Source organism: Chiloscyllium punctatum, chromosome 20, assembly GCF_047496795.1.
Source record: "Chiloscyllium punctatum isolate Juve2018m chromosome 20, sChiPun1.3, whole genome shotgun sequence".
NCBI lineage: Eukaryota > Metazoa > Chordata > Chondrichthyes > Orectolobiformes > Hemiscylliidae > Chiloscyllium > Chiloscyllium punctatum.
The window spans coordinates 76,110,483-76,122,161 of NC_092758.1; the positions used below are offsets into that span (position 1 = coordinate 76,110,483).

The 11,679-nt window shown below is 42.7% G+C and overlaps 1 protein-coding gene across 5 annotated transcripts in view; it reads left to right on the forward strand.

Annotated features, from left to right (window-relative positions):
* The window catches only part of LOC140492203 (F-box/WD repeat-containing protein 11), a 175,071-nt gene extending 164,163 nt beyond the window's left edge, over positions 1-10,908 (forward strand). For all 5 annotated transcript variants that reach the window (XM_072591084.1, XM_072591085.1, XM_072591086.1 and 2 more), the window contains one exon: positions 8,901-10,908. The gene's annotated coding sequence lies outside the window, so the exon portion shown is untranslated. The remainder of the gene's footprint in view (positions 1-8,900) is intronic.
* The last annotated feature ends 771 nt before the right edge of the window (positions 10,909-11,679 follow it).

Sequence of the window (11,679 nt, forward strand, 5' to 3'; positions counted from 1 at the left end):
TTTTAACCTTTTACTCTGGCACTCCTAAATTGTGCTTTAACAGGGAAAACACTTTTTAAAAATTCATTCATGGGATGTGAGTTTGCTGGATGAGGGAGCATTTACTCCCTGTCCCACTTACCCCTGCAGATGGCGGTGAGCTGCCTGTTGAACCACTGCAGTCCATGTGCTGTAGGTAGACCCACAATGCCATTAGGGAGGAATTTCAGGATTTTTACCTAATGACACTGACAGAATGGCAATATATTTCCAAGACAGGATAGAGAGTGCCTTGGAGGGGAGCTTGCAGGTTGTGGTATTCACATGTCTGCTGCCCTTATTCTTCTGGATAGAAGTGGTTGTATATTAGGAAGGTGCGGTTGAAGGATGTTTGGAGATTTTCTGCAGTGCATCTTATAAATGGTGCATGCTGCTGATACTGAGGTCAGGAGAGTAAATGTGGATGTTGTGCTAATCAAGCTTTATCCTGGATAGTGTCAGTGTGTTTTTGGAGTTGCACTCATGCAGATATATGGAGAGTATTGCATCACTCTCCTGACTTGTATGTGTAGAAGATGTGGGAAGGCAGGTGTGGCTGATTTGCTGGATATAAGGGGTCTTGACTTTTGATCTCTCCAACTACAAGTAGTTTTTCTACTAAACTGGTTAATAAATCAAAGAACCTCAGGAAATGTAATTGATCAGAATTTAGTGAAGTTCATTAGCTCATTTGATGCTCCAAATTGTAGTTTTGAACACTGCACTGACTAAATTGAAGAGCCATTGGTTGTGATGAGTTTTGGAGATTGATATATGGTTGTGCTTTTCTCTGTCATGGAGGGCAAATGTGGTTGCATGCCTGTCGTGGATGTTCAATTCAACACCATTCAGTGCAGAATACGTCTTTATTGCAGATGCTTTGCTCATTTGCAGTTGTTTGTACAGTACGTGTTCAAAATCATCACACTCTTATTTTGTGGTGCCTCCAATGAAAACAATACACTGTAGACATAGGACTGTACAAGAACATATTGTGCCTTTTAATGAAAAAAAATTACTTTTATTCATTCTTGACGTCCTGCACACTGGCAATAGACAAAGCTGATTCAACATTCTGCAAACCAGGGAAAAGGAATTGAAAAGGACAAACTGTTCTTCAGTATCTGACCTTTCCCTTTGATATTTTAATTTGCTCTGATGTCATCAGTATGAGTCCTCCCAACTTTGCAGTGGATTATAGACATTGAAGCACCAAATTATCATTGCCATTGTTTAGGACTGTTACTGTTTCCACTGAAGATTTGTCCCACTTGTCATTTCATGGGCAAAATGAGCAGCAAAACATTCTTGAGCTTCAAAACTGCACCAAATCAAACTTCACTCGTTTCTCCAAGTGCAGTGTGTTGTCGTATCAATTTCAACCTGGCATCTGAGCCTATTTCTAATGGTAACAGACTCAACCCACAAGCAACTTGGTCTTCTTTCCAAATGTCAGCATAATTTGCAACAGTATTTCAGGCAGACTGCATGTTCTGAATACAACAAATACTGGAGATCACAGCAGGTCAGACAGCATCCATGAAGAGCGAGCAAGCTCATGTTTTGAGTACAAGTTCCAGCATCTACAGTAATTTACTCCTACAGACTGCATGTTCTATTAAGAGGCAGGGTCATGCACACCTATTGTGTTTTCAGTTGGCTGTCTGCCTTTTGCAGTGACAGGATTACTTCCACTTTTGTAATGCCTGAAACATGGTAAACCTGCCCAGAGTGCTTCATGGGAGTGTTGCCAAATTAAAATTGGATATTGAGCCACATAAGGAGATATTGTGGCAGATTGGTGCCTCAAATGTGAGTTCAAGAGCTAGGTTTTATCTTTTGAGGATGAAGAGGTTTAGGATAGCAATATCAGAGCTTAGTGCCGAGGCAGCTGAAGTCACGCTTTCCTGGGATGCCCAAAATGCTCATGTTGGATAAATGCGAGGATCTCAGGTTATGGAACTGGAAGAGGTTGACAGAAATTCTCTATGTTCTAATTTGTAGCCCCAGAATATTTAGTGGGATCTCCTAGGTAGTTATCAGATTCTCCAGTAGACTCGTCAAAGACGAGTCAAGTTGGCTACATTACTTCAATTCATTCAAGTTACAGGCGACAGCCTTGTGCAGCTCATATTCATGGAGTCACTGCTTAGGTCAAAGTTTCACTGTCCTTGTTTGTTTTCTCTTCTGGTTTTCCTCCACCTTGTGTTGGTTCATAGTTGCATCTTTTGATGCATCCAGCATTACAGGATCTTCTACGTGTACACTTCATCTGGAGAGGTGGTTTACATGATGATCCAGTCGCGTCACATTATCATGGAGTGAGCTTGGCAATGCAGAAATCTAACCTGAAGCCTAATGCAAAATTTTGTAGATCATCTTTTGTAAAGCCATCCGATAAAGCACTACCCTCCAGTAATTTTCTCACATCTGGAGTTTTCGCTACCCAGAGAAGACAGCTTGCTAGCAGCTGTTGGTTATGGAACCCCCATCCATTGTAAGGTTTCGGAGATGCCCTGCATTGTAACCAACTACTGCATTCTCACTACTTTTAAAATTACTTTTCTTAACTACTGTTTTCTATGTGCTCCCTTTGCTTTATAATAAGCCTCAGTTCAAGATCTAAGTCAATGACTTGAGGTATTTAATGGTCTTCAGGTCATCTGTCTGCAGTAGCAACTTGGTTTTTTGTCTGCTGCTTCACGTTTGGTGCTTGTAGGGCAAGTTGGAAATCGATGACCACAACTTATGAAGTGTGAATGCGCCTGACACACCAAACCCAAGCTTCAAGCAGGGCAATCAATTTCAAGCTCATCCTATCTATTTTTGGAAAGATGGTATAACAGTTTCTCTTGAAATGTAGACAATGTAAGCCTTCTTGTTTAAGGGGGGTTTCATCTTGCTACGCTTCCAAAATTAACATACGTTTGTGAGAAATGAAACTTTTGAAGCATTCACACAAAGATTTGAGCCACACAAGTTCTCTAATTGAGCCATCTTCTGCTGCTTGTGGCAAGTGCAAAGATTAAGGAAGATTTACCATTCACATTGACAGGATGGCATGCCATCCTGTCATCGCTAGGGAGTGCGTTTTCTTTTAATGTGGGTTTCTGGATGTAAATGAACTCCACATGACATCTTCTGTTGTGTTCAAGTAAACAGCACAGTGCTGTTTAAAACAAGATCGTTCTTTGCAGCGAATTATCCCTTGGAGCACAATACTGACTGATTCAGTCCATTCCTGTGGTGTTTTAGTGGGTACTTCAATTTTCAGGAATGAAGACGTTACTCATCTGATCCCTTATCAATTTCAATTTATTTTGAAGTCTATGCTGAAACACTGGGACAGTATTTTCTTTCCTTTTGAGTACAGACTGTTGGGATGGATTCTTGCCCAATTAATTACCAGCCAAAAATAAGTTCAAAGAATAGAGCATGGCCAATAAAAATAATAGTAAACGGCATTATTTTATCATAGGCCTACAGAAATGTAGTTCTTATCCCACCTTGCATCTTAACTTTGATCTTTTAGTGTAGAATTTCATAGCCAGCAATAAATGACTCCATTTTCCATCACATCATCTTCAAAGCTGATCTAATGCCAGTCTGGCCATTATGGCATAAACTTAACAGTTGCATTCATTAGTGGGGAAGGAGAGGGTTGGGCTTGTCTGCTAACAGTGTGCAGATAGTACATGCTGTGTCTGCGGTGTTACCATAGACTTGTTAATTCTACTGGGGGGGATGATTTCTGTCTGATTTCATGATTTTGCAAAGCCCTCCTCTCTCAAAAGTTGCACTTGGAGCCATGTTAATGAGTGCAGTTGGCTCTGTCTTAGTTTCTGAGACAAGGGCAGTTAACTGAAGCTGAATCTGCACAGGTTTGCTTCAGAAAATAGCAGTGAAGTCTCTGTTCAGAATATTAGATGATTTGCAATATCACTGGATCAAAAAATGACGTCCCTACTGTGTAGGTGAAAGGTAGCAAAGAAGCCACTTAATCTTGATTTTATCTTAATATCTTTTCATTTACTGCTAAGTGAGAGTTAGTGGTAGCACACTCCCCTCTGAGGCAGAGCATTGTGGGCTCAAGATCCTCTTTACAGACTTGACCACATGATCTAAGATGACACTCCAGCACAGTGGGTGGCACCGTGGCACAGTGGTTAGCACTGCTGCCTCTCAGCGCCAGAGACCCGGGTTCAATTCCTGCCTCAGGCGACTGTGTGGAGTTTGCTCATTCTCCCCGTGTCTGCGTGGGTTTCCTCCGGGTGCTCCGGTTTCCTCCCACAGTCCAAAGATGTGCAGGTCAGGTGAATTGGCCATGCTAAATTGCCCGTAGTGTCAGGTTAGGGGTATGGGTGGGTTACGCTTCGGCGGGGCGGGGTGTGGACTTGTTGGGCCGAAGGGCCTGTTTCCACACTGTAAGTAATCTAATCTAACCTAATCTATAAATGTCACAGTGCTTGAGGGTATGCCGCACTGTCAGGACATGCTGTGTGTGGAAGAGGTAATAAACTAAGACCCCATTTGGCTTCTCGGGTGCAGAGAAGAGATTCCAATGACACAGCTAGAGGGAGGAAAGGGGGAGTTATTCCCCAGTGTTCCGCCTGATATTTATCCTTCAGCCAACATCCACTAAAATAACTTTGTCAGCATAACTGCAGTCTTGGGGTTCTTGATGTTTACAGGTTAGATGATTTATTTCTTGCACTAAAACAATGACTGCCCTGTAGGAAGTGTGGAAACCATATGGCAAGCTGTAAGCTTCCATAAGAAGCATTAAGATAATGATAGGATCATTTGTTTCCACAGCATTGGCCAAAGAGGCCACAAAGTTTAATCAGATCTTTCTCATTTACCTGAGGATACAGTCAGAACCTCTGTTCATCATCTCCACTGAAAGACTGTATTGGTGACTGTGCAGTATTCCTTCTGTGCTGCACTGGAGTGTCAGCATGGATTGGGCACTGAAGCCTTGAGTGGGCATTTGTTGGTATGGTGTGATCAGGATGGTGCTGGAACTTTGGCATGTAATTATTATCACCCTTTCTGTTGTTGGGCTAATGGTTATGAATGAAAGCTGATATTCTGAATGTGTGTAAGTTTTACAATATTGAGGTATCCTGTTTGTCTATTTTCAGGAGTTCCTGAATGTCTGAACACTTGGTCGAATTCTACATTTTTCCCATGTGTTCCTAGTATGAGCAAACAGGCTGAGACATCCCCACTGCTGTCCTGGCCATGGTCCTACAAAAGGGCTTGGGGTCTTTTTAACTCTCTGCAGTTCATTACCAGGTCAGACACTTGCCAGCTGAACTAATAGGGAGTTCTCAAACCATGAATTTATAAAGAGATACACCTGGAGGAGAGGATGTAACATTTTGTGGTTTTGTATTGTGCACAGTTTCCAGTGCTGTGAATGAGGGATGTCAGTGTTGGTGGCAGCTGTATTTGAGAATGGTGAAGGTGTGAAACTACACAGGGTTTCATTTGTCAGCTCACAGAAAGGCTCTTTGTTCACTCAGTTCTGAGATGAATTTTTTTTAAAAGAAAACCTTGAGAGCAGTTTGATATTCTCATACAAGTATCATTTGCTCCTGTTTCAATGGTCCCAGTCGGACTAATACTCATCCATTTGGGTCAGAAACTGCTAAAAGGCCTAAACATCAAAGTTATCAATTAGGAAACCAGCATTTTGGAAAATGGCATTTCTGACATATTAGGAGACCTGAAAAAGAAATCTTGGCTCTTGCAAAGAGTGCCTCATTTATGAGCCTCATGCATTAATAGTGACTATTTGAAGCAGCTGGGTGCACAGTGTGAACTCTAGGGGTGGGGGGAGGGGGGGGGATGGTATGAGTGACAGCCCTTAACATCAGGGCCCTATTTGACAGAGTATGGCATCAAAATGTCTTAGTAAGTCAAGGGGGTGAACTGTCTGCTGGTTGGAGTCCTACCTGGCACATAAGACGGTGGTCGCTGTTGGAGGTTAGTCATCTCACTCCACGATATTTCTGCAGGAGTGCCAGAGGTCCAACCATTTTCAGCTGCTTCATCAATGACCTTCCCTCCATAAGATCAGTTTACTGATTGCACAATATTCAAGTTGCATTAAGACCCCAGCAACACTCGGGCTGATGTGTGGCACACATGTTTCTTGCTACTAGAGTGGGCAAGCTGTAACTACCACTAACAAGAAAGAACATCACCATTTCCCTTCAACATTCAATATAATTACCATCACTAAAACCACCATTTCCAGCCTTTGGTAGGGATGGAGAAGAGAGAAAAGAGTTTACTGAACTCGGCCATATAAATGCCGTGGCTACAAGATGAGGTCAGAAACCAGGAATTTTGCAATAAAGCCTGACCACTACCTGCAATGCATAAGTCAGTAGTGTGATTGAATACTGTCCAGCTGCTTGGATGGTCGTGGTTCCAACAGTAAAAGAGGAAACAATTAAAATCAGAATAATGGGGGCCAGATTTTTAGGAGCACTGGGATAACAGGGTTGTTTGACTGGAGATTAGAATTGGCAGTGGCCAAGGCTGTGGAGGGCTTTGAAAGCAAAGATGCCAACTTTAAACATGAGACATTGTCTAATCCAGAATCAATGTAAGTCAAAAGTATGAAGCTGATGGTCTGAAAGGACTATCAGCACAAAGCTTCATTCTGTATAAAGCTGAAACCACCTCTATCTCGATACAGAGGAACCTCGATTGTTGCGGTTCTGTTCGCCGAGCTGGGAATTTGTGTTGCAGATGTTTTGTCCCCTGTCTAGGTGACATCCTCAGTGCTTGGGAGCCTCCTGTGAAGCGCTTCTGTGATCTTTCCTCCGGCATTTATAGTGGTTTGTCTCTGCTGCTTCCGGTTGTCAGTTCCAGCTGTCCATTGCTGTGGTCAGTATATTGGGTCCAGGTCGATGTGCTTATTGATTGAATCTGTGGATGAGTGCCATGTCTCTAGGAATTCTCTGGCTGTTCTCTGTTTGGCTTGTCCTAAAATAGTAGTGTTGTCCCAGTCGAACTCATGTTGCTTGTCATCTGCGTGTGTGGCTACTAAGGATAGCTGGTCGTGTCGTTTCGTGGCTAGTTGGTGTTCATGGATGTGGACTGTTAGCTGTCTTCCTGTTTGCCCTATGTAGTGTTTTGTGCAGTCCTTGCATGGGATTTTGTACTACTACTATTATAGGACAAGCCAAACAGAATTCCTAGAGGCATGGCACTCATCCACAGATTCAATCAATAAGCACATCGACCTGGACCCAATATATCGACTACTGCAGCGGACAGCTGGAACTGACAACTGGAAGCGGCAGAGACAAACCACTATAAATGCTGGAGGAAAGATCACAGAAGCACTTCACAGGAGGCTCCCAAGCACTGAGGATGTCACCTAGACGGGACGAAACGTCTGCAACACAAATTCCCAGCTCGGCGAACAGAACCACAACAACAAGCACCCGAGCAACAAATCTTCGCACAAACTTTGAACCTCGATTATCCGAAGGACACGGGTGGGCAGTATTTCCATTCAGTTAATCAATTGTCGGATAACAGTTTAACCGAGCATCGGCACCTTGCGATCTTGCTGGATAATCCAATATTTGGATAATCGAATGCTGGATAATTGAGGTTCCTCTGTACTACATTTAATAGCTGTCTGTAGGCACCTCTGTCCTAGTCCCCGACACTGCAATTTACTTTATTTCTTCTCTGATCTCCCCTCACACCCAACCAGAGACTCGCCTCTTGTAGTTTTTGTCCTTTTTTCTCTTTCTGATCTTCCTGTGAGCTGTGGGAAGAGCATCCCACCCAGACAACTTTGGAAAGGAAGGTGAGACTGGTGATAGAGGTCAGTAGGATCAAGGGTGGGATTTTTGAGGAGATGACGATTATAAAAACCAGATTGGATTCAAGCCTTGGCCAGCTGTGTAGAATTTGCACATTCTCCCTAATGTCTGCTGGGACTTCTGCCAGATGCTTTGGTTTCCTCCCACAGCCTGAAGATGTGCAGGTTAGGTGGGCTGGCCATGCTAAATTGCCCATGGTGTCCAGGGGTGTGCAAGTGAGGTTGGTTAGCCAGGGTAAATGTAGGCTAATGGGGAGAGGGGCTCTTGGTCAGGATGGGATGCTCTTCAAAGGGTTGCTGCGGACTTGATGGGCCGAATGGCCTCTTAACACATTGTGGGGATTTTATGATCCTAAAAAGGGGAGGAGAGCCGTACTCATTTTGAAAATGTGCTGGCAGCAGTGTCCTTGAATATTTAGAAGGCAGAGATGGATAGATACTTGGCAAAAAAAAAAGGATGGTGAAAGCATATCATGGAAATGTCGAGTTAAGATTGAGCAGCCGCAATGTTATAAAATGGCAGAGTCGGCTTGCAGGATCAGATGGCCTTATATATTACTCTCTTTTGAAATGAAAGATTTGCAATTCATACAGGGCCTTTCATAACTTCAAGGCATTATAAAATGTTTACTAACCAATAAATTACTTTCTGAAGAATAGTCATTGTTGCAGTGTAGCAAAAACAAGGAGTTTGTTGAATGCAAGCTCTACCAAACAGCAATGTGAAAGTAACCAGATAACGTCTATACATCACCGACTGATTGATATAACAGGGCATCAGAACTCACTTGCTGGACTGCACAATACTGCCAGGAGACCCTTTACTTCCCCTGAAAGGGTGACAGGACCTCAACTTCTTGTCTTAGCTGAGTGATGGCATCTCTGATAGTGCTGCATTCGCTCAATGTTGTGTTAGAATATCAAATTTGATTTTATCCTTTGCGGAGGAAGGGAAGTAAGCTTTGAGAGAGGAGATGACCAATCAAACCCAAATTCTTACAATCTGCATTTCTGTTTTACTCAACAGGGGCTGGAATTACTACTGGATGTTGGCTACATACAGCCTGAAGATGACTATGCTCAAAGAGCCATGTTTAGTTGTGGTGACCTGGTTTCTGTGGGCGTGGACAGATCAGAGCCAGCAAGCTATCAGTATAGTACATCATACCTTCCGCTCTTCTGTCTTTCTTTACTATTTTCCCCCTTGTTCCTGTATTTCCTTTCCTCAGAGAACTCTGAAATGACATTTACAGTAGAACTTGCATTTAAGGAGCCTGGCCACCTGCAATGCCCTGTACAGTGAAGAGCAGTCTCTGGTTCCCAAAGCTAAGTGTTTCAGAAATGGATTCTTCTAAATGGGCAATGCTGCCAAATCTTGGAGAGGAAAGGATTTGGCTCATTCAGTATCGCTTTGCACTTTTACCCTGAGGAAAGGGGATGAAGAAGTCATTTGTTGGGCGTTTGTTTCTTTGTTTTGGTGCCATATTGTTGTAGGACAACGAGCTGAATTTCTCAAAGCTTCGATATGTATTAGGAAGCGTCGTTTTGTCAAAATTTCGGAAGAGGCCTATCATTGGTTGTCTTTCTGTGTCTCTCAATCGGATTACAAATGGATGCACGTTCTTGACAAGGAAACAGTGCATCAAATGAATTCCTAAAATGTAAGCTTTTTGAAAAGGGGGGTTTCTTTTTTACATATATATATAATAATATATATATAACTAACAGTAAATAGTGTTAGCTGCTTATATATGAAGATTACATGCAATTCGAGCTGTGTCGAATGTAGCTAGTTGTACATAACATTGTGTGTTGATTGTATAGTAACCTATTTGAATCTTCTCATGGGATTTTGTTTCCTTTTCCCAAATGTTCTTGAACTAACGGAGGGCTATATTGCACTAACTGTGAAAGGCTTGTATTTATGCATAGATTGCTGTGCCCCTGTCCCAATCCCTTTTTGAACCAACGCCACTACTGTGATTTAAAGTAAAATGCATTTTATTTCCAGTTCATTAACATTGCTACTCTGCTTCTTTAAAAGATTTCCCCTTTTTTAAAAGTGTAATGGGCCTGTTGAAATTTTAATTTGTGACTCAAAAGTCAAGTTTGAATTCAAAATTATTTAATAACCAGTTGTTCTTGTTTCTCTCTTCCCATCTCCTGCTTTTCCAAGTAGTCCAAGGTGCAGCTCTTAGCCCAAGTATTTGTTAAATTTCTTTGTTTTTGTATATATTCCATATCCTTCCTTGTATTTTACCCATCTGCAAGACGAGCTTCAGATTATTTAAAAATATTTCCTCCTCTTTCCCATTGCCCTCAAAATAACATACGTTATGATTTACTGGAGCACACATTTTGTAAAAGTGAAAGCTTTGTTTTAAGACATCTCAACTAACGTAATTATCTTTGCACAAGCAGTTACCTGTAAGTATTGCCTCAATGGTTTGTGTATATCGAAAACTGGCAACTAGGATATAACATTGTCATGGCCAAAGCTGAGATTCTGTACTGTTTTATTTCCTCTATCTCTCCCTTTGAGAAAGGGGAGCAGCTGCTTGTGTTTTATCTGGTTGAGACACAAGGTGTGCAGTCACACAGAGATGGTGTCTTGTTTGTGTTTAGATGTATATTTTGTAATGCTTTAATTTAAAGACCTGTTTTGAAGTCCTGTGCCCAGTATGTCACTGCAAAGGAATTTTTTCAGTTGTCAGCTGCAGAACCATGTAGCAGGAATGCGAGGATCTGAGGATTAAGGAGCTGTTTTGACATTGGCTGTACTCTGCGAGTATGTTTACTGCTCACAGCTGTGGACCCTGTTATGAGACCGTACGACTGATGCTCTGGAAGCGCTGGGATGCGATGATTATATCATGTAATTATGTTTGCAACCTCTGAACCCTGCCTACTTTCCAGTGGAAATAAGTATGTGTGTCTTGACAGTTCATAAAGACTGTTATAAATGTACAGAAAATTGTTTATCAGTTCAAGCTTTTAACGTGGAATGTGCTTAATAAATTACTTCAGTTACAAAATATGAAGCCTATTGCAGATCTTCTCTCAAACCATAGACTCAGCTCACGTGGTGACAAACGTGGGCACAGAAATGGTGTGTGTCACTGAGGAAGAAGTAAGTGACTCTTCTGAGGTATTGTCGCAGATTCAACATGGCAGCAGAGTAGCAGGACTGCGTGCAGTCTCTTGTCTGGAACTCCTCCACTCCCACATGCTTTCTTGTTTTAATTTCTCTTTTGCTTTTCCATTTTGATTCTTTTTTTTTTCTTTCAATTTCTTTTCTTTGGAGCCTTTTGCTGTGGATTAGTCAGTGTGGCAAATAGAGTGGACCATGCCTGGATTGATGGCAAATCCTGGCGCTCAGGGGGATTGGTGGATGTGGCTCCTCACGGTGGCTGGAGGTGGCACTGGCAGCAAGGCCACCTTCCCTGTGTTTGTGGCTGGCGGCAAAGCTCCTCCAGCAATTGGTGGCAGTGGACTTTTCAAGATGGTGGCACCAGCAAGGCAACATCTCTGAGGATTGCAGCCAGAGTTGGGACTCTTGGGAGACAGTAGCAGTGCTTGGTCTGGCAGGGAGCTAGGGATTCCTGGTTGCAGTAGGCTCAGAACCCGGACTCCTGATGTTGGCAAGGCAGCTGCTGTGGTGGCGGGAGCAGGGAATCCTGGTGTAAAAGAGTCCCCGGCTCCACTGCCGTCTCCTGGTTGTGGGGCCTGTGTAGGTTCTGACATCAGTAGTGGCATAGTGGCTCCAGTGGTGAAGAGAAGGCACCTAAAGAGTTGCAACTCCTATG